The 21565-nt window shown below is 56.5% G+C and overlaps 1 long non-coding RNA gene across 4 annotated transcripts in view; it reads left to right on the top strand.

Moving 5' to 3' along the window:
* The window catches only part of LOC108175770 (uncharacterized), a 105213-nt gene that overhangs the window by 78860 nt on the left and 4788 nt on the right, over positions 1-21565 (top strand). For 3 of the 4 annotated variants that reach the window (XR_001792431.3, XR_011380951.1, XR_011380952.1), the window contains one exon: positions 7542-19257. This is a non-coding gene — a long non-coding RNA (uncharacterized lncRNA). Of the gene's footprint in view, positions 1-7541; positions 19258-21565 lie in introns of those variants that run through there. The other variant, XR_011380950.1, reaches the window with a different exon arrangement.

Here is a 21565-nt window from a genome sequence, read left to right on the forward strand (position 1 = left end):
CAGCCTCCCTCAGCTCCCCACTGCTCACTCAGGTTCCCAGACAGGTGCTGGAGGGCCGGAGCCTCAGTTTCCCGCAGGGACAGCTGCTCAACGGTCACACGTGGTCAGCTTTCGTCCCTTCCTGTCTCACATGGTCCCTTGCTTCCCCACACCTCACTTCTTGGAATCACCACCCAAGCACATGAAGTGCCCCGTGAGCTCGTCTCAGGGTCTGCTGCTGGGGCCCCTTGAACCATGAGGTTGGAGAGGGCAGCTTGCACGCAGCCACAGGAGGGGTGCAGGAGTGAGGGGCTCTGGCAGGAGCTGCGAGGCAGGAGAAGGCTGTTCTCCGTGAGCCCTGCGTTGCAACCCTGCGGCCTGTGTTCCCTGGTGCTGACCACGGGACCCTGCATTCCCTGGGGTCCCTCTGCAGAGCTCTGGAGCTCCTGCACCCTGGAAGCCTGCTTTCCCAGGGCTCCGCGCTCCGCACGTGGGCAAACGTGAGTGCACGGCCGACGCGTGATGCGCTTGCATTCAGCGTCTTGGTGAAGGAAGGAGACAAAGCTTCCCTGAGCACTCCCGCGTGCCCAGCTCTGCAGTCTCATTGAATCTGCACAGCTCAATGGAGAGAGTCTGACACCTTCCACATAAGGGCACTGGGGCTCAGGGAAGGGGAGTAACCTGCTAAGGAGACCCTTCTCAGTGCGCGGTGGAGTGTCTGCTCCCAGCAGACACCGGGCAGGTGTTGGAAGACGGTGCCACACTCCATCATGGCCCTGGCGCAGGGCCACGCTTTCTGTGGATGATCTTCAGGGCCTGGGGCTCCTGGCACTCTCAGCTCTAGTGTGGCCTTCTTGGTCTACACCCCAGGGAAATGCAGCACCCTGGGCTGGCGTCTTTCCAAACGAAGTCTGAGCTCTGAGCCCGCTACCTCTGCTGACCTGAACCTTATTCCATCTCTGCCCCAGGAGATCGCATTCCTCTTGGAAACAGCTATGGCCCTACGTGGGTTCATATGAAGCTTTGGGGTTACTTAAAACCCCCTGAGACTTTTTCAGCCTGTCTGCCGCCAAGGCGGGTGCTCCTGGGGCAGGTGAGCCATGAGCCCCCCAGTGCTGGCCTTGACCATTGTCAGGGCTGTGGTGTGTGTGGTTTGGGCTAATACCAGGGCACAGAGCAATGCAGTGGGTGTGGATTCCCCTTCCTGGCCACTTAGTGGCAATAAAGGATTTGTGGTTTTGCATCTCATTGCCAAGTCGTCCGTTGGTTCCTTGAGGGCTGGGAGCCAGCTTCATCTCCACTGCATGACCCGCTACGCGAGCATTCCTGTCGACTGAGTCAGGATCGCGGGCTCCCCTCTCTGCCCCCTAATGCTGCTCTGCTCAGCCCCAGCTCCAGCCTTTGCCACCACTGCCCTCCGCGGCGCCGGCAGCACTGCCTGCGGGGTGCACAGCAGCCCCGTGTGGTCCATTCCTGCACGCTGGCTGCTCCTGGTCACGTGGCAGGCAGGGGGGTAGAGTCCAAGGAGAGGCGCCTCCCCCCACCCCCACCAAAGCCGGGGATCTGATCTGCACCTGAGCTGTAGCTGGCACCCAAGTGAGGAGGCAGTGAGAACAGGAAATGCGAATGAAATCCACACTGTAAACTGCAATCGGGTGCTTTACGCCTGTAATCTCAACCCACAATCAGGGGTCAGCGCTATCTCCACTCCTCAGGTGCAAGTATCTGACAGTCAGCGTAGTTGTTCTTTGCGCCTGAGCCATGCAGTGTGCTCAGGCCTTGGCCGTCAGGCATGGCCAATCTATCACTTCCTGGATTACTGCATCGTCCAATGCAGACCCATAGGTAAAGGCCCATGAGCGTGGCCGGCACACAGCGCATGCTCAATGAGCGCTACTTCTCTCCCCCAACCCCGCCCCTGCGCCTTCCACCCCCTACCTTTCCCCTCTACTTAGGGCAGAGTCAGGGCCAACGAGGGGGTGGGGGGAGTAGCAGCCAGAGGAAGCTGTTCCTGGAATCGGTGTCATCTGGGAGAGACTTCATCTCTGGGAAGAGGAAGACAGAGCCTGGCCGGTTGGCTGTTGGCGGTGGAAGCCCTGTCTCAGCTCGGAGGGGTGTGGGAGGGCCATGGGGGGGTTGGCTGAGTGCCTTGAACCTGTGAGGAAGGAACTCATTCACTCACAGGGTCATCCGACCCCTCTCCCTTGCCTCGCCCATGCACTCCGTCAGCTAACGTGTTGGTCCCGCCCCACAGCACCTGGCAATCCCTGCACCCGCTTCTGCCCATGCTCCTTACCGCCGCCTCCCCGGGGCCACTGACGGCTCTGGCTGTCCGAGGGTGCACCCTCCCTTGACCTTGACCTTGACCTCCACTCAGCACTCTGCAGGTCCTTCTGAAATGCACTGTGCGCATGCCCCTGCCCCAGCTCGGGGTCCCGGGGCCTTGCTGTCCGGGCCCTCTCGGGGCCACCAGAGCCTTCCGCAGGCCTTAACGTGTGGCCCCTCTGCCCGGGGCTCTGCCTCCCTCTTTCGCTGGATGATGCCGCGACCCTTTCCCGTGTGTGTGTTCGGAACAGCTATCCTGGGTCACCGTGTTTCCTCCGCCTCTCCGCAGTCGACGGCCTGAGCCTCCACGTCCATGTCGTCAGAGCCCCCGCCTCTTGTCTCACCCTCGGGGCCCAGCCCTGAGTCTAGCACCACAGATCTTTCACAAGTCTTCCCAGGCTTGGCTGGACTCCAAGGACACACAGAGCTGATCCAGGGCACCATGGGGTGATGGGAAGACCAGGTGCTCTGGGAAAGAGCAGGGAAGAGTGGTAACCCAGTCTGGGTCCTGGAGGACTTCCTGGAGGAAGGTACACTGACATGGAGTTGTCCTATTTTTCATTGATTTGAAAGGGAAATGGGGGGGGGGAGAAAGAGAGGGAGAGAGAATTTCCAAAACGCCTCCAACAGCCAGGGCTGGATCAGGCTGAAGCCAGGACTTCAGAGTTCTCCCACTTGGGTGGCAGGGACCCAACCCCCTGCGCCACCCCCTGCTGCCTCCCAGGGTACCCCTCAATAGGAAGCTGGATCCGAAGCAGAGGCAGGACTTAAAACCCCGGCGCTCTACGACGGGAGGCAGCCATTCCACAGGATGGATGGCCTCACCGTTCTGCCACAGTACCCGCCCCTGAAACGGAGTTTTGCAGTCACAGTAGAAAGCCGGACACAGAAGGAGAAAGTGCTTAGGCCTCCAGGCCAGGCAAGGCTGGGGGAGGGGAAGGAGCAGCTCCAGGGCACAGGGGCGGGGGCGGGGCCCTCGTGGAAACGCCCAGCAGCCTAGGCTTGGGGGGACGATGGCCTGGTGAAGAGGCTGCTCAGGGGCCTGTTTGATTTGGGGCACCTGGGGGAGTACTGAGTGGAAACTCCATGGTGGGCGAGGAACAGCCTGGCTAAGGTCAAGAGAAAGGTGTGCATGGGGCATGCGCAGTTAGGGCAAGGGGAACACCTGCCCCCTGGGAGGAAGAGAGAGGCCGGCTGGTGGTGTGGGGGAGGGGGGGTTCCCCATAGTGACTGTAGCCTGGAGCCAGTCGTGAGCCAGACACTGTGCCAAGTGACTTTTCCATGACCACCCATCTTGCCAGCCACCCTGGCGCAGCCCCATTTCTCAGATGCACTCACTGAACCTCACAGGGGATGAAAGGCTGGGTCAGGACTGTGTAGACACGGCTGGGGCCTGGGATGGCCAGTGCTCGACACACGTGAGAGAGGCTAGATGAATGAATACTACGACGCAAGCCCCCATGTACCTGCCTTTCAGCGCAGGCGCTGTCCCCTTCTGCACCGTGTGGCCTGGATTCTCTTCCCTCCTTAACCATCACCATAGAACTCAAGGTGGGGGTGGGAGGGTGAACAACACCCCTCCCTCTGAGCAAAGCCCCCAGGCCATAGGCTTCCCCTGTTCTGGAATCTTCCCCTAACTGTTCCTGGCCAGCTCCACACCAGCTGCCCTTTGGAAGGGCCCTGTTTGCTTTGCTTGCTTCAAGTTTGATCGTTTTCTCCAGGAAAATATTTGCCCTGCCATTACTCCGCCAGCGCTGCGCCTTGCGGGTCCAGCGGGAGGGCCTGGAGGAGGATTCGCCCAGCGCTGTTTGCTGCCCTGGGAGAACAAAGAGGCTTGCTTGGCTGGCCTGTGTTTTCCCAGTAGGTGGACCCCTCGAGCAAACACGGAGTGGACCCGCTTCCTGCCCCCTGGGCCTGGACTTGATGGTGGTTTTGCAGCTGAAAGGGCTTCCTTACGGTGGATGATGCTTGCTCTGGCTTTCTTCAGAGCACGCGCACAACTCCCCACGTCATCATCGCCAACATCAGCATCTCCACCACCTCCGCTGTCCCCAGCACCAACCTCGCCACACAGGGTCCCGCCATCACGGGCAGGAGGTGACAGAGTGGAGCCCCGCCTCCCTGCTTACCCGGTAGCCTGTCCGTCAACTCCCTTATCTAGGAAACGGGGCTACACATCTACCACAGTGGGTAGCAGAGGTGCTGAACCCAGGCTTCCGCTTCCTCTGCTACTGTCAAGGGCATCGGTGACCTCCGTGACTGTCGTCATGATGGGCGCCCACCAGGAGCAGATGATGCATCTGATCACTTCCTCCTCCTGCCTCTGACACGCTCACTTTCTGCTTTCCTTCCAGCTCCCCGACACCCCGCATCCCCCCCCCCCCCACTGGGGTTTTAACCACTGTGTCCAACAGGTGTTTGTCAAGTCTGAGCCTCACCTGCCCCACTGGACACTTACTGGAATCCCATGGAGGGCTTTCAGTGTGTGTGTGTGTGTGTGTGTTAGATTTTGAGAAGTGGAGGTCTACAGTGGGGTCTGCCGGGTGTTTCACCTGCCTCTGAAACACGCTGGACCCCAAGCAACAGCGCTGTGGGACCCCTGTAGTGGAGCAGTCCTTGTCCTGTGCTAACTCCTGGGTGCGGCGTCCCTCTGGGCTGAGATGGGGAAGGAAAGCGCTTGTTCGAGTTTTAGTTTGCCGACTTCCGTGTGCATGACCCTTCCTGTCTCACGGTGGGCCTGCACAGAGCCGGGACAGGGACTCCTAGATCTGATGGTCAGCGGAGGGGTAAACCCAGCAGGTCAAATCTACAGGCCCGGGTGCCCGAGGCAGCTGCACAGCGGGCTTGGCCGTGGCCTTGGGTCTCTCCTACGAAACACTGGCTTCCTATGCCTGTCTTCCTGTTCTCCCTCCCCTCCTTTTCCCTCATCTCCTCCTCTCTCCTCCTTCACATCCCCTCCTCTCTCCTCCTCCCCCTCTCCTCCCCCGCCCCCCTTGGGAGAAGCTAGGCTTTTCTCTGCTTCTGTGCTACAGCCATGTCCCAGGGGCTCTGATACTTGCGTCTCTAGACCGACACTGCCTATCCATAGGTATACGAGAGGACTTCAGAAAGGTCAGAAAAATGCATCTTATGAAAAAAAATCCACTCATGGATGCCTGAAAAAGTTCACCCCAAAATAAACATCCTTTGATTTAAATTTCCATGAACTTTTCATACCAGCCCCCCAATCTTTGTTGTGGCAGCCTCTGCCCCGCAAGGGGAGCGAAACTAACTGGGTGACTTTCTGCTTCCATTAGCAACAAGGGGATGTTTGCAGATGCTACATAAAAAATCACAAGCCCCAGAAGTCATTGAGCAATCTTTCCTTGAACCAATTAGACTCTGACATCTGCTTACTGTTTAATTATCTTCTGACGGAGGAAATGGAAAAGTTGACAAATAGTTTAACCCAACAAGAGTTAGGTTCCTTAGTTCCCTGCTCTGTGGGCATGTTTACAGAACGCTGATCTGCCAACATCTCCTGGTCTCTCCGGGGCATTGGCAAAAAAATACAAATATTTGTACTCCGCGAACTCAAGATGGTTTTCATATTGTTCTCATGTTTAACTGATTTCAGATGAATGACAGTGGCCCTTCATGTGGTCACAAGAATTTGCCATTCATTTTCACTTGAAATTGGATCCAGCCAGGATGGATGCCCACAGTGTATTTTAGTTCTTAATGATTTGCCTTCTAAGAGCTGGGACTGCTTCCTCCAAGGCTCATGAGCAAAAACATCGTAGGGAGGCCGTCCGCTTCCTAGTACGTGCGAACAAAAAATAAGTTCAGAAGATCCCTCCTTGTTTGGAGGGGCAGCGTTTGAGTGGGGTGGCTGGGAAGTGGGGAGAGGGCCGCACGAGGGAGGCGGCTGTGGCACACGCCTCGGTTTCCGGTGCTGAAGATGCCGGCCCCAGCTGCAGACCGGAGGCAGGGAGATCGCCAGGAAGCACGCAGTGTAGCTCGAGGTCGCAGATCTCCCAGAAAAGACTCCTGGTGTCTTTCTACCTTTCTTTTTAAAAGTTATTTTTATTTTAAAATGCCTGCAATGACCAGGGCTGGGCCAGGCTGAAACCAGGAGCCCAGAACTCAGTCCCGGTCTCCTGTATGGGTGGCGGGGATCCAAGCACTGGAGCCATCCTGTGCTGCCCCTGAGGGTGCGCATTAGCAGGAAGCCGGATTGCTGGCAGAGGAGCTGACACTCAAACCAGGCACTCTGACATGGGATGAGGGTGCACGCGGCAACTTAACCTCCCCCCCTTTTTTTTGGTGAGGTTTCGAGTCTTCTCTCCCTTAGCCTAAATATTGATGTGGATGGTGAGACACAGAGGGACCTTGCCACAAAGTGCTGAGTCAGAGGAATAGGACTCTCCATCCCTGGGGAAGTCACTTAACCTCTGAGACACTTGGCTTCTGTCGGATCAGAGCAGCCATGTATTTTACACTTTTGTATATATATTTTATACTTTGCAGGGGACGAATGGTCAGTTGGATGGGTTGTTGGGGAAACAGCATAAACTGGAGATAAGGACAACCCGTGAATGAAGACGGGGTTATAGCACATGGATGTTGGTGGGGATGGCAAGTAGGTCCCACACCCACACAAACCCAGAAAGGACGCGGGGCTTCCCGGATGTGTGGTGAGGACGTGCGGTGAGACTGCGCTGGAACTCGCTGAAGGAGAATTCCCTGGTGGATTGGGCCTGACTGCCTTGGCCTCTGGAATGAGACAGCTGCACCTGTGCCAAGGGCATGACTTTTTTTCATGGCCCTTTCAGTTCTATTCTTGTAACGAGAATGAGTGGAGCCAACCCCCCTCTGAGCTACACACACTGAGGGTGAAACCTGCACAGCCACACCAGGGGCCCTACAGCAGTGCTCCTCAGGCTTGGATGTGCACACCTGAAGCTCGCCACAGGTAGATTCCGGGGTAGCGTGACTTCCCAGCCAGCTCCAGATGCTGCTGGTCCTGCACCTGCAGCAGCACTTGAACCTGAGTCAGCGCCCGACCCTGCAGACTCGGTAGCCTACAGACAGGTATGTGGATTTGCTTCTTTCCAAGGAAAGAAAAATGCAAATTGCCCCTCCCACACACAGGTCATTTAATTTATCCCTCCAGACAGCCTTTTGATGTCAGAGGGCTTATCACCTCTCTCCCAGCAGCCACTCTTTTTCTTTTTTTTTCTGAATGTGTTTTGCAGGTGCAGTGGGTTCTACTGCCTAGACCACGCTCTGTTCGGGTCACAGAGCCACTGTTGCCAACACCTTCAACTCAATGGAGCTGCACCAAGGCACTGCCTCATGCCAGATGTGCCCTCCGACCAGGTCAGACCCCAGCTCCACCCTCGCAGACAGAGACCAGAGACCAAGGCAGGCACAAAGCGCCTCACGGTCCTGGGTTCATGGGATGAGCTTTCTTGTTCTTAGGAGGGGTTAGAGTCAGATTCCCGTGGAAATCTTGCCACGCGACTTGGCCCTGAACGAGTTACCCAGCCGCCGTGCGTCTGAGTCCGCTCACCTGTACAGAGGGAACGGTACACCTCCTTTCCTTCCAGAGTCGTTGGCAAGAGGGAAACAGCGGGGGGTGGGGGGTGGGTGGGGGGGAATGCATGGAACAGCGAGTAGCAAAAGGTGGCGCAGCCAACACCCCTTTGCCCTTCTGGAGAACTGTAATGTTTACCTCCACCTATCGCTGTGCACTGCAGAACACGACCCTGTTACGTCTCCAGGATGCAGTGCCCTAGGCCATCCGACGGTGCCATGTTGAGTGTGATGCCCTCCTTGTGTACAGCCAAACAGGAAACTCTACTCAGAGCGAAATACCGTTCTTTCCTGCTTCCACAAAAACCAGCTCTTTAAACAAACCTCCAAACTTCTCCTTGGAAACGTGCCAGCCCCAAGCGCTATTTGGGCAACAACAGACAAATTTGAAAATTAGAAGCGAACTTCCAATGCGAGTTGGCATTAGCGAAGCCATCGATAAGTTTCTCAACTTCTGCCGCCTTGCTTCTGCAGCGCGTGGTGTTAATTCTGTTAAACATTGTTGTTGCCGAGTGTTCCTTAAATAGCTTTTAATTGGTCGTAATTGGGAGGAAGCGTGTTCTGCCTGAGATGCAGGGGCAGGAATCGTCAAAAAATAAAATGAACGGATAACATGCCGCGGAGGAACGCGCAGGCCTGCGGTATCGTTCCGCATTCCCTTCGCAAGTGCAGGGGGACTTTTCATTGTGTCGATTTCACTTGCAATCGCTCTTCACACAGCACCAAGCTTTTGGCAATGTGTCTTGTGGCTCCGCGGAATAGTTCTTCTTCACCTTCTGTGTGTTCTTCACGGAGAACTTTTCAACCACATGAATCACTTGGGCTGCTGGGGAAAAAATGCAAACGAGTCAGCAGTGGCCCTTCACCCAGGAATGTGAAGTCTGTGGGGGGGTGGGGGACGCCCGGCCAGCACACCCTCGAAGGCCTGCAGGATCAATGGATTTGGCTCTGCCTTCTGTGACCACCAGTGGGACTCACAGGCCAATTTCTAAGCTGCTAATTTCCTATGGTCGGTGATTGATGCTAGAGATATGCAAATTACCCTTGGCAGAAAAAAAAAAAAAGGTTCCCCATCCACAGGTAATTAACGCTGTCAGAAAGGCTAAGCCCTGTTAAGGCCCCCCTTGAATGTTGTGCAGGAAACCAACCTCCTGTGCTGACATGTGGCAGATCAACAGGTGAGAAGTAGATGATGCAAACATCTTTTTGTTGTCATGGGATTTTGGCAAAATCCCAACAAAGCAATCTCTCTCTTTTTTTTTTTAAACTGGAGAACTCCAGTTTTTGGACCTTTTTAAGATACGGTTCTAGACATGTGAGCGCATGACTCTGTCATGGCATCTTGTATCCCTTTAGCTAAGGGAGCCACAGACGCTCTGACAGCTTTGCCTTGGCAAATGCAAGCCAAGGCGCCTGCACTCTTTCGGCTGTAGAGGTGGGTGGAGGTCTCATATGCCACTCTGAGGGTTGCCAAGCACCACCAAAGGATAGCCCTGGTCTCACTGCCTGGAGTGTTTCAGGCACGCGGACTCTGTTTAAATGGCATCTGGTGTAAAATATGTGCAAGTATTAGCAACACTTTTTTTTTTTTCCAAAATAGCAAAGCTCTGAATTATGCAGAGGGAAAATTGACAAGTGCAGTGCTAGCGGGGTACAACGGTGCGTCTGTAGGATGTAATATATCCTTGCAATTGCTTAGCCATTAAGGAACTAAGAGGTGGGATCTGAAAGGTCTTGTCTAACAGACAGAGGGATTTAGTACTCCCCAGGTCATTGGGTCCAGAATAGATGTCCTTGAATCTCCGTAGAATTTTGCTCACTTGCGCTTCCCATGGAGGCCAGAGTGGAATGCTATTCAAGTGCAGCTTTATTTATCCTGTCATGGTGTCAGGTGTATTTAAAAGCCAGTTGCTTACATGAAAGCCACAGTGAGCACTAGAGAAGCTTTCAGTTGGTGGGGCCCCTTGTAATCACGGGGGAACCACCCAAGGATGACAGGGCTCCCTTGCTTGCGGGGTGATCCAAACCTCCGTGACCTAGCCCAGCGCAAGCCCCATTTCCTGCTTTGGGTGTCCTGGGCAGCACTGCCCTCCTGGGCTCCTCCCACTTTGCTGTTTTTCTCTGCTCCTCTGACTGCATGAATCACAGGCAGCCTTTAAGACCCAGCCTAGACCTCTGCTGCTGAGGTCCTGGATGGAGACAGCCCATGCATTACAAAGGGCGATTGGAGGGGGGTGGGTAGGAACTGGGTAGAGGAAGTGGCTTGGGCCAGGGCTCTTGGGAGAGCAACCAGGGAGTCGGCAGCACGCTGGGACTAACCCTGGGAGCTGCTTCTGTTCCTGGGTCCGGGAGAGCTGAAAGGAGGCAGCTCTCCCGGAAGCCAGAGCAGAGCCCAGGGTGTAGGTGTGACTGCCTGTAGGAACCCCGGCCGGCCCTAGAGGGACCTGGTCAGTGTTAACCTTCAGCCTGGCGGAGAGGAAGCCAGAGGCAAGCAAACCCCTGCGCTTCCTTCCCACTGTTCATCCCCTGCCTCTGCCTGACCTTGGCCAAACCCAACCTGAAGGTGCAGGACAGGGAGCCCCTCCTGGAGCCTTCCTGGGTCAGCCTCCCGGCCAGAGCCCAAGAAAGGCGAGAGCCTGGGTTGGGAGGGGCAGCCTCTGCTTCTCCTTGGAACACCCCGGGGAGTGCAGCCCAGCCAAGCCAGCTCTCCTCTGCACTCTTTGAAAGCACATTTGGCCTTGAGCAGCTCAAGTTGCGCTGCAAGGCTACTGCTGTCTGCATCCCGTGCTCCCTGCACTGTGTGAGCTCCTGCGAGAAGGGGCCTTGACTCGGCCTCTCTGGTTCTTAGATGGAGACGACTGTCCTGGAGAGTCCTGGCTGTGTCAGCTTTGATCGGCCTTTTCTTGCCCCCTCCCACACATCCCAACCTGGACGTGGGGCTCTGGTAGATTTTCCTGGAGGGTGTGGATCCTGGGTTTGGGTTGGGAGGTTTTCAGCAGGTGCAGCAGGCAGCAAGGGTGCAGGAGTCGGCAGAGCAGAGCAGAGCTGAGGGCCGTGTTCAGGAGGATTTCTCTGAATGGGTCGGGGTGGAGGCAGGCGCCGAGAGGGGATGTGAGCTGGGAGTGCAGGGCCAAGGGGACCTGAACAGCAGGAGTGCAGGGTGAGGAGGACCACCCTGGAGATGTGGGAATGGGCTGGGGTGGGGCCTGCCATTGTCTAGATCTGTACTGTCCAATATGGCAGCCACCAGTCTGGTTCAGTCATGTACATTTTTTTAAGATTTATTTATTTGTTTGAATAAATAAATTCAGTTACAGAGAGGCAGAGGCAGAGAGAGAGAGAGAGAGAGAGAGAGAGAGAGAGAGTCTTCCATCTGCTGGTTCACTCCCCAAATAGCTGCAATGGCCAAAGCTGGTCCTATCGGAAGCCAGGAGCCAGGAGCTTCTTCCGGGTCTCCTTCTTGGGTGCAGGGGCCCAAGGACCTGGGCCATCTTCTACTGCTTTCCCAGGTCACAGCAGAGAGCTGGATCGGAAGTGGAGCAGCTGAGACTCAAACTGGTGCCCATATAGGATGCCAGCACTGCAGGCAATGGCTTTACCCGCTACACCACAGCGCCGGACCCCAGTCATGTAAATTTAACTGAACTAAAACAAAATCAAACCCAGAGTCATTTCCCAGCCACCCAGCACACTTCAGGTGCTGTGGGGGTTGGCCAGGGCACCCTAAGGACATTCTCATCACTGCAGAACCTTCTACCACATAGAACATCCTTGAGATTTTAGGGTCCCAGTGAGGCTAGAGGCCATCTTGGTTGGCGTTGGTCTGGGCACACCTGCCGTGACGTCCGGCACGCCCAGCTCCCCATCTCGAGTGTGCTAGTGGACAGCGGTGTGACGACGATTCCCTGTCTAGACAATGGAGGACTCAACAGACTGAGCCCCTGCAGGCGTCCTGGATGGCCTTGGACACACAGAGGGAGCTGGCTGCCAGCCCCGCTCACAGCAGCCAGAGCACCAGGCGGCACTGTGGGGAGCTTGCTGTGCCGTCGCTGGGCTGAGGTTCGCCGTGACTGCCTGCAGCCACTCTCACCAGAACTCTGCGCCACAGCCTCGCTGTCCCCACTCTTGCAGTCCGAGCTGTGCAGCCGACGGAGCCAACTCTTTCCGTTTGATGAAAACCTGTCGCACAGTGTCCTCTGCCACTGTTCAGAACAGGATCTCAAGCTTCATGGGCGGGGGCTGATGCTTGGTTGCTAATTGGCACATGGATGCTGACAAACTTTAACGAAAGCATTTACGATTTCTTTAGCAGCTACGATTGCTTGAACGTTTGCTCCTCAAGGAGGGATCTTGAAAACAAACCTCTGGTGCCCAATTCAGCATGCAGCCTGCAGACTTCTTTAGATCCAGGAGCTTTTAGAAACACCCAAGGGCTGGCACTTTGGTGTAGTGGGCTAAGCCTCCGCGTGCAGTGCCGGCATTCAGGATGGGTGCTGGTTCGAGTCCTGACTGCTCCACTTCTGATCCAACTCTCTGCTGTGGCCTGGGAAAGCAGTAGAAGGTGGCCCAAGTGCTTGGGCCCCTGCACTCACGTGGGAGACCCAGAAGAAGCTCCTGGCTCCTGGGGTACTTCACTTACATTCTTGGAATTTCTGTTTCTTTTGATATTTTTTTGGGGGGGTCAATATTTAGAAAAGCATATTTTAATTTTATTTGAAATGGAGACATCAGACAGACACACACACTCACACTCACACACACATATCTTCCATCTGCTGGTTCACTCCCCAAATGCCTGCAACAGATGGAGCTGAACCAGGACTACAATCAGGAGCCCAGAACTCAATCCAGATCTCCCAAGTGGACGGCAGGGACCCACGTCCTTGAGCCGTCATCTGCCACCGCCCGGAGCATCAGCAGGAAGCTGGAACTGGAAGCAGAGCCAGGATGCCCACTTCAAGATGCGATGCGGGCGTCCCAGGCTCTGTCTTCGCGGCTATGCCAGCGGCCAGCCTGGAATTGCAGTCTTTCCTTTAAGAAGCCCAAGTCCTAGCCCTCTGGGGGGCAGCATGTAGGGGCGGAGGGAGTCTGTGATAAGACTTGACCTTGAACACCAGTGCCCTCAGTGAAGTACTCTGCCCCCACCCCGGGAAGCTGCCTCGCTTTCGCTGTCGGGATAAACCTGGCGTGCAGAAGGAAGAGGCCCCAACGTCACATCTCAGCCCCCAGCCGCCTGCCTCCCCGTCCTGACACGGGCCTGGGGGACTCCTGGGCTGGCCCCGAGATGACTATGGGAAAAACTGAAACTGTGAGAACCCCGTGTAGCGCTTGGGTGGGGGAGAAGTGAGGATGACAACAGGTGGGCGCCAAGGGCGGTGACCCGACGCCCCCGGGGCCTGCAGGCGGCGTCAGCCTGCGCAGAGAGCCGGGGTTCAGCAGCCTGGCCCAGCCCTTCCAGGTCATCGTGTTCTGGTGAGCCTGGCCTTCGCGCATGCGCGTGTGGGCCCTTCCCTGGATGGCTATTTGGGGCGTGTGGGGGGATTCTGAGCTCCCCAGGGGGCAGTCGCGCTGCGGGGCTGAGTGCTCCACTCGGGGACCTGTATCGATGGGGAACAGTGTGCTGGGTACCACCGCTCCCTCCCTCCCTGCCCCTGCGTCTCCCTGGTCCTTGCCCTGCCGTCTGGTGGAGCCCCGGCTGGTGTGAGCTCTCCAGGGGGGTGAAGCTTCAATCTCACAAGCCTTTGCCGAGGGTGGCGTTCCCATTTACAGAGAAGTGGAGTGGCTCCTCCCACCCTGCCGCCTCCTCTTCTCCCCTTCCTGCTCTCCCTGCTTCTTCCAAGCAGGCTTCCAGGACTACCTTGTTACCTATAAATGTTTTTGAGCTCAGAGACACCCATTGGGCTACCTTTCAGGCTGCCCCTGGTGTGTGCAGCTTTTGGCCACAGATCCGCTCTGTTCTCCTGCGGGAGGACCCTACTACTCGACACAGAACCAGACCTCCTTTTTTTTTTTTTTTTTTTTTAAAGATTTATTTATTTTTTTTAAAGATTTATTTATTTGAAAGGCAGAGTTACTGAGAGAGAGAGAGAGAGAGACTGAGAGACCTTCTATCTGCTGGTTCACTCCCCAAATGGCTGCAATGGCCAGGGCTGGGCCAGGCTGAAGCCAGGAGCCAGGAGCTTCTTCCGGGTCTCCCATGTGGGTGCAGGGGCCCAGTCACTTAGCAATAATCTGCTGCTTTCTCAGGCCACAGCAGAGAGCTGGATTGGAAGTGGAGCAGCCGGGACTTGAACCAGTGCCCATATGGGATGCTGGTGCTGCAGGGGGAGGATTAACTTGCTGCGTCATGGCGCCGGCCCGGGCCTTTTTGTTTTGAGAGAACTCTAATTCGTGCAGAGGGCTTGGGCTTGGAGGCTGAGTCCTTCCCCCAGACTGTGTGAAACGTGTGCCCTGCACCACGCAGTCCCGTCTTGGGGCTGCGCCCTTGGAATTGATGTTCTCAGCAGGGCGCCATGTTCTGCTGAGCCCTGGTTACTCGGGCCAAGGGTCAGAATCTGCTTCTGCATCTCCTGCTGGGTCCGTGGTCTCAGTGCTTGGCCTGTCCCTTGATCTCTACGTCTTCAGTGTAATAACTTCTTCTTGTTATGGTTGGTGGCATTGGGCCAGTACAGAGAGGCACGGAGTGGGCCCAGAGAGGGGAGGAGACTGGCCCACAGTCATACAGCGAGGAGCAGAGTTGGGACAGACTCTGTGGCCCAGCCTGGTGCTCCTCCAGGCCTCAGTCCTGCACCTGCTGATCCTTGGGCCGGCTGCTGACCCCAGGCTGTCTCTTCAGCTTAAAAGAGCTTAAAATAAGCTTTTGACTGTAGTATGAATTTAAAATGTCTCAAAAGTGGCCAACGCTGTGGCGTAGTGGGTAAAGCCGCCGCCTGCAGTGCTGGCATCCCATATGGGCACCGGTTCGAGTCCCGGCTGCTCCACTTCCGATCCAGCTCTCTGCTGTGGCCTGGGAAAGCAGTAGAAGATGGCCCAAGTCCTTGGGCCCTCCACCCTTGTGGGAGACCCAGAAGAAGCTCCTGGTTCCTGGCTTCGGATCGGTGCAGCTCCAGCCATTGTGGCCAATTGGGGAGTGAACCAGTGGATGGAAGACCTCTCTCTCTGTAACTCTGCCTTTCAAATAAATAAATAAATCTAAAAAAAAAAAAAAAACCTCAATAATGAAACAAGGAAAGAAAGAAGGAAAAGAAAGAAGAAAAGAAGGAGGCGAGAGGGAGGGAACGTCATTAATTCTTAGAATTGTACCTATGGATTACACTGAATCTGCTCTTTTTGTGTTAGTATCACATTAACATGAAGGAAAATAAAGCAATAAAAAACCACACCCAGAATCGCCTTGGCTTTCACAGATCTGACTGAGACCAAAACCAAAACCAAACAAACGAAAAACATCAAAGGGTGGAGGGCCTGGGTGAAAGCAGAAAGTCATAAAGCTCCCCACCCTCCCCGGTCCCAACCCAAGAGGCTTGCCTTTTATTATTTTATGTTTTTATTTACTGATTTTCACTGTGTTTGAAAGGCAGAGAGAAAGACAGAGGTAACTTCTATCTATTGGTAGACTCCCCAAATGCCCACAACAGCTGGGACTGAGCCAGGCTGAAGCCAGGAGCCCAGAACGCGCTCTGGATCCCCTCCGTGGGTGGCAGGGACCCAAGTACCTGAGCCATCGCCTGGGCTCACATTAGCAGGAGCGCAGCTGGGACTCACACCCAGGCACTGCCAGGTGGGAGGCCGGTGTCCCAGGTGGAGTCTGAGCCACTCCCCTAAACGCACCCCCCCCCCCCCCCAGCAGTCCGACTTCCTTGCTTGCACAGCGCCGGGTTCCCTATAGCCTGCTCTGACCAGGGCTGGTGTGGGAGAGAAAGCGGCCCAGTTTGGGATGGCACCCCGCCCTGGCTGCCTGCAGGTGTGGGTGCTTGTGTGTTTAACCTGCTGGGGTGCCCGCCCCACTACTCACTTTTCCCAGGCTGTTTTCATGAAGGCTCCGGCCTCCCCATGTAAAGTCCAGAGGCTTAATTATGGCAGCCGGAAGTGGATCTCCCCACTGTTTCCCGCTTCTCTGGCAGCCTCTGTCCCGGTGCTCGGAGACCGGGCTGCAGGGCCTGCACTGAGACGCGCTGAAGCCACGTGGCTCTTGTGCCCCTTCAAGAATCTCAGTCCCAGTGAGTGACGACAGAGATGACCTTGTTCACCTGCACGTCCCCAGCAGCCAGCCTGGGTGCGGCCCAGAGCACGGAGAAGGGCTGTGGAATTAGCGGTGTCTCCGGAGACCGCGCTCGCTCTGTCAGCCTGCTTTCACTTTCACACTTGTGCTCGGGCTGTACCCCCAGTTCCATCTGCTCTCTGCTGCTCAGAGTCTTGTCGGCCATCGGGGCCAGCTCCTGCCGCGTGGGGCTCATTTGCTCTTGAGTGCATGAACGAAGGGTGCAAATCCTGACTTCTTTTTTTCCCTCCAAATTCAATTCCCCTTCAAATTCTTAAACAAACAAAAAACCAGCCCATACCACTCTCCCTTCCTCTCACTGGACTGACTGACTGCCCGCCCAGGTGCACCTGTTGACACGCCGGGCTCCAGCTGGCTCGAGCACCCCGGGCTGTAGTTGGCGGTCTTGGAGAAATCCTTCTCTCCGAGGGGTGCACCTGCTCTGTCCCCCTTCCGTACTGGGATGCAGCGAGAAGGCCCTTGTCAGAGGCCAGCACCTTGATCTTAACCTCCCAGCTTCCCGCAGTACAAAAGATAAATTCCTGTTTTGTATCAGGGACTCCGTGGCATTTTGTTTTAGCATCGGACCTGGGTGGGTATTTCCGGCAGGATGTGGTGCGGCTGAGACACACAGGGGGACGTGGGCCCAGGTAGCAGAGGAGCCAGCACACGGAAGCATGGACATGATGGGCAGATGAGCTCAGGCGTGCACCACGGGCTTTATTCTGAATTTTTTTTATCCTTTGTCCTGCTCAAGTCAGTGCATTTTTCTGCCTAGAAGGGGCAGCCCCCCTCCCATACTGACATTGGCAGAGAAGAACGCCGTGCCCTTGGCAGAGGTATTGGCCGTCAAGAGCTGAGAGCCAAGGCAAAAAGACATGTGGCTCTCAGCCGTGATTGGCTGCTCTAGGTTGGGGCTAGGACTCTCAGCCAATAGGAATGCGTGCTGACGGGGGTGGTGGTGGTGGTGGTCAGGGGTCTGCAGGTGAATCCTGTAACTGCAGTAGGCAGTGGCTTCGTGAGCCTCTCGAGGGCTGGGGATCATGGCACCCCCCACCCCCCATCCTGGTGTTTGTCAAAGTCCCTTTGAATCAGTGTCCTCGGCAGGCAGTGCAGGCACCTTCGTCTTTAACAAGCTCCCCAGCCCCTGCTTCGGTGACCTGAAATTTAATGACCACTGCCTGCTGCTTCTCTTGGGTTCCCAGCGCGGAGCTCATGATGAGACAACATGAATATTTCATGGGGTTAAATCAGCTCGCATGTCCTCTGGGATCCTCCCTGCCCCTGGAGGTGCAGTAAGGCTGGTTCAGACAGACGCCCGTACTCCTCCTGCCGTGGAGATCAGGCACAAGGCTTCGAGACGCCCCAGAGGCGGCACGCTGAGGCTCCTGGGCCGTGGGCTCTAGCTTTGGCACCTACTGCCTTCCTCTCGCCCCACACCGACTCGGGTGGAAAGCTGAGCCTCAGCTCGTTTTTCCACGTGACCATCTGGCGGCCTGAAGCATCTGCTTGTGGGGCAGATCTACTGGGAGATATGGGGTGGGGGCGAAGGCGGGATTTGCATCACCACGGTGCAGACAGCTTCACGCGGAGAGGCCCATGTTTCTGTCCTCAAGGTGCCCTCCTGGCCGCTCCACCACCGGATGCTTCGCTCTCGCCCTGCGCGCCGGCAGCCACAGCTCTGGGCCGTCTTGCTGCCCTGGCCCCCTTCTCTGATTCTCTCTCTTCCCTTTTCCATTTCGAACAACGCCCATTGCCTTCTTCTTCATCCCCTGCAGAACAGGAGGGGCCTTGCCCCGGTGTCTTGTCTGTGGTACATGCCACGAGCCTTCAGACCTCACCACCCACTCTTTTTTTTTTTCTTTTAAAGATTTTATTTATCTATTTGAGAGGTAGAGTTACAGACAGACAGAGAGGTCCTCCATCTGTTGGTTCACTCCCCAAATGGCTACAACAGCTAGAGCTGTGCCAATCTGAAGCCAGGAGCCAGAAGCTTCTTTTGGGTCTCCCACATGGATGCAGGGTCCTAAGCACTAGGGCCATCTTCTAGTGCTTTCCCAGGCCACAGCAGAGAGCTGGATCAGAAGTAGAGCAGCCGGGACTCGAACCGGCGCCCATATGGGATGCCGGCACTGCAGGCGGAGGCTTAGCCCACGCCGGCCGCACCACCCACTCTTTACAGCACCTCTCCAGACACAGGCCATGTCCTACCTAACCTGTGGGGAGCAAAGCTTCCCCCCATGACCTGTGTAGAGAGAGCTGTAAGGGATCCTGAGATCCCAGGTCACGTCAATCATCGGCTCAAGGTCATTGGCGAGGAAGCTGGAAGTCCGGCTCTCGCTCTGGATCTGTCGCTCAGGCAACTCCGTGATGACGCAGGACAGTGAAGCTGCGACACAGGCAAGCGAGGCTCTGCGGGAAGACCACGGGGTCCACACAGACGACACCTGTAGGTATTCCATTCTCACGGGCACAGCAAAGGCTCGGGCGGGCTGACAGCCAGGATTCCGGGCCAGCTTCTCCCACTCACAGGCCGCTTGGCTGTGAGTTATCTTCCGCTCAGGCCTCAATGTAGCCACTCTGCAGAAGGGGCTTGGGGAAAGGCACTTGGACTTCGGGGGTTACGACAGCAGCTTGGGGCACACCCGCATCCTGTAACACAGTGGCCAAGTTCAAGTCCTGGCTGCTTTGCCGACTGCAGCTTCTTGCTCATGAGCACAGGGGGACAGCGGGGTTGACTCGAGTGGTTGAGTTCCTGGCACCCACAGGGGAGACACAGGTGGAATTCCTTGCTCCCAGCTTCGGCCTGGCTCAGCCCCGGCTGTTGCGGATATTTTGGGAGTGAACCAGCGGATGTGAGCTCTCTGCCTCACAAATTAAAAAAAAAAAAGTTTACCAAAGAAAGGTAGACAGCTCTGCCTTTGGCAGGGTCCTGACATTGTGTAGAAATGTCCCAGAGGCCGGCGCTGCGGCTCACTAGGCTAATCCTCCGCCTAGCGGCGCCGGCACACCAGGTTCTAGTCCTGGTCGGGGCACCAGATTCTGTCCCGGTTGCCCCTCTTCCAGGCCAGCTCTCTGCTGTGGCCAGGGAGTGCAGTGGAGGATGGCCCACGTGCTTGGATCCCTGCACCCGCATGGGAGACCAGGATAAGCACCTGGCTCCTGCCTTCGGATCAGCGCAGTGCGCCGGCCGCAGTGGCCATTGCGGGGTGAACCAACGGCAAAAGGAAGACCTTTCTCTGTCTCTCTCTGTAAATGTCCCAGAGGCCTCAAGGGGTGGCTCTGGGGACTGCAGGTGTGCAGGGGCCGAGGGGGCGTTCGGGCTTTTCCCACCCCCATCACTGGGTGCTGCTCTGTTCTGCTTGTGTCCGTGCTAATCACGGGCACTCCGTAGCCACGGCTCTGTGCCCTAGGAGCCTTCAAGGCTGGGACAAGGCGAGTGCTCCCTGCGGGGCTCAGGTGGCCGTGCCTTCCATGTGGCCACTGTCAGCAAGTGGGGCCCTGCGCCGTGAGGCCCTGCAGCAGCTGGCCGGGTGGGCGGTCCGCCCGCTGGAGGCTGCTCTGGGGACTTTCTGAGTGTTGGTAAGTGTGGCCCAGGCCCCCAGGTTTCCATTTCCTCTGCCCAATTCTCTTTTTCAAGAAGCGTGTGTCAGCCTGTGCTTCGGCAGCACTGCACCTGCTCCAAGTTCTGCGGGTCCAAAGCAGGGCGAGGGCTGGGCTGAGGCGGGCACCCCAGGTTTCCACTGTGGGCGGTGCCACAGAGGGGACAACAAGCCTTTGCCACTGCAGCCGTCCACTGACGTCCTGTGGCCTCACACCACAAGCAAGTGGAACTTCCGAGGCTGCCCAGCGCTTTTTCGGCCGTGGTCTGATTGGACTAAGGAGGGAGACAGAGTAGGGGCCTCGGCCATGCCATGCACGGGGGGCCCTGTGATGCTTAACCAGGGCTTTGGATTGGAGCGCCGTGTTCCGCGTGCTCCACTCTGCCACCTCCCGCCCCCAGCCTCTGCCCTCAGCCCCCGACCCTGTTTCGTATTTCTCCATCTTCGAGGGGAGAAATCACAGAACCCTGTGGTTCTGTGGGATTTTGGAGAGAGAAAGGTACTGATAGTTGGAGGTAGTCAGAGATGGCTTCCTGGAAGAGGTGTGCCACCTTGAACTTTGCTAGGGGAGGATTGTGAAGGGGTGAGAAGGATAAGCAGAGGCCAGGGCATGGTCAAGTCCTCTGGATAGGTGGCCAGGTGTATGGGAGCGTGGGTATGTGTGTACATGCGTGCAGGTGCATACTTGTGTGTTTGTGCCCACACTTCTGTGTGTGTGCACATGTATGTGGTAGGGGGTGAGCCTGTGAACAGGATGGTGTCAGGGGAGGAAGGAGACATGCAGGAGGCCGGAAGAGCCTGCCCGTGGCCCTCCTGCCCTGGCCTGCTTGAGTCGTTTGGACCTGCCTCTGCAGGGAGACAGAGGAGCAGCTGTCACGACTGGGTCTGGTCTCCCCACGGATCAGAACCCCTCTGCGGCTGGTCCCTAGTGAGCAGAGTGTGAGGTGGTGGTGGCCGCGGTGGCCATGGAAACGCCCGTCTTTGTGTTTTTGGCTGCAGTGACTGCAAAGACGCCCACTCTCGGGGGGAAGCAACAATCCCAAAGCAGGACATCCCCACTCACGACACTTGTCACAGGAGACAGCTCTTCACCCGGTGAAAAATCCCCATCTTCAAACGGACATGAGCAGAGATACCCTCGTTCAACAAAACTTGCTTTCAGACTTCTCCGCAGAGCTTGTAGCCAATGTAAGATTTCACACAGCAGGAAAACGCAACACCCTAACGACCGAGAATAGGGCGAAGGCTATGGTTAGCTCTGGGTTCTCTAATCACACACCTGGAGGACTCGGAGATGCTATAGGAAACTCCAGAGATTTGTAACCGAGCATGGTATAAAGTGGCAGAATGAAAGGTAGCCCTAGGGGCCGCCGCTGTTGTGTAGTGGGTAAAGCCGCCGGCAGTGCCAGCATCCCATATGGACCCCTGTTCGAGTCCAGGCTGCTCCACTTCCGATCCAGCTCTCTGCTATGGCCTGGGAAAGCAGTAGAAAGATGGTTCAAGTGCTTGGGCCCCTGCACCACTGTGCCCACGTGGGAGACCTGGAAGAAGCTCCTGGCACCTGGCTTCGGATCGGCACAGCTCTTGGCCATTGTGGGCATCTGGGGAGTGAACCAGCAGATGGAAGACCTCTCTCTCAGGCGTGCCTGGCTCCCCGGGTGCCCCACACTCACAGTGAGCAAGCAGGGATGGACTCTGTTCAGGCTGATTTCCCTGTGAATGGTCCCTGGGCACAGTGCTGGTGACCCCGAGGGCACCTCCAGGAGTCCATGGAAAGTGGAACAAAAAGCTAAGTCTACCGGGGTGCAAAATTTTGGAAATT

Source organism: Oryctolagus cuniculus, chromosome 12 (assembly GCF_964237555.1).
Source record: "Oryctolagus cuniculus chromosome 12, mOryCun1.1, whole genome shotgun sequence".
NCBI lineage: Eukaryota > Metazoa > Chordata > Mammalia > Lagomorpha > Leporidae > Oryctolagus > Oryctolagus cuniculus.